The following is a 1381-nucleotide window of genomic DNA, read 5'->3' as shown; positions in this document are numbered from 1 at the left end:
AATAAAGATTTATAAAGTAAAATGGAAGAAACTATATACTTTGGGAAAATAGTTATTCACCATAAGGGATATCAGTTTTTAATAGATCCCTCTAAAGTTGAAGGAAAAAAAATGATGAAAAAAACATGGATAGGTTGGCGTTACTGTGTTGTTTTCTCCTTCTAGTTTCAATTTTAACCAGTATTGATTGACTCCTGCTATGAAAGATGAGGAAATCATAAGCTTACATTTTTTTGGTCCCTCTTCCCTCCCGATGTTTATTTTTTATAATAATATATTACATTGTCAAGCTTTGTAACATTTACTTCATGCTCTAGGAATCAGTTAAAGATTGTATTTGACAGCCAGTTAACAATGACCTGACTATAGCAACTTAAACATAGAAGGGTTTAGTCCCTCCCCTAAAAAAGACTGAAGGTAAGAGTGAGGGCATTGCTAGGTTTTGATGAAGTGATAAAAAACAAAACCAAATGAAGTGATAGGTACCCAGGATCCAAAACCCACTGCCCTTGAGTCATTTCTGACTCATAGCAGCCCAGGGTGTTTCTATTTTCCTGTTTTGCCGTGTTCAGTGTGTTACTTTCATTTTCAAGGTCATAAGACAGCTGCTGGAGCTCTTGTCATCATATCTACAGTTCAGGCAATGAACAGGAGGAAGGGAAAGAAGGTCAGACTCTCCCAGAAGCCCCACCTTCCATTCATATTTCATTGCCTCCTCTCATTTGTTGCAGGAAAAGCTGAGGAATGTACTTTTCCTCTGAGCATATCACCCAAAGTTCTGTTACTAAGGTAGTCCTTGGAATCTCACTTTTCATGGTTGCTTCGGTTTATATTTATAGTAACATGGATTTAAAGCTTGGAACAGCAATTTTTTTTTTTTTACAAAAAAAAAAATGCTCTTATAAGATTTTTTATTTTGCTTAAACTCCTGTTTAAATGGGTTTCATTCTCAAGTAGTTCTTTCCAGAATGGTCCACAGATAGAGTGTATTACCTAAGTTATTGCCTCCTCGGTTACATTCCTAATTCTAGGCAGTTCTGATTCATAGTGACCCAATCTATGTACAACAGAGCACAACACTGCCTGGTCCTGTTCCATCTTCCCAATCATTGGTGTTCCTGAGCCCATAATTGCAGCCACTTGTCAATCCATCTTGTTGAGGGTCTTCCTCTTTCCACTGCCTTTCTACTTTACCAAGCATAATGGAGTCTGGTAATTCTCACTTTGAAGGACCATTCCAGCTACACTTCTTCCAGGACGGATTTATTCATTCTGGAAATCGTGGTATATTCAATATTCTTTGACAACACCACAGTTGAAAGACATCAGCTCTTCTTTGGTCTTCCTTATTAATTGCCCAGCTTTCACATGCATGTAAAAA

The sequence above is a fragment of the Orycteropus afer genome, unplaced genomic scaffold (genome assembly GCF_000298275.1).
Source record: "Orycteropus afer afer isolate SDZICR_OR568_19922 unplaced genomic scaffold, OryAfe1.0 scaffold00253, whole genome shotgun sequence".
Taxonomy (NCBI): Eukaryota; Metazoa; Chordata; class Mammalia; order Tubulidentata; family Orycteropodidae; genus Orycteropus; species Orycteropus afer.
This window is presented reverse-complemented; position numbering follows the sequence as displayed.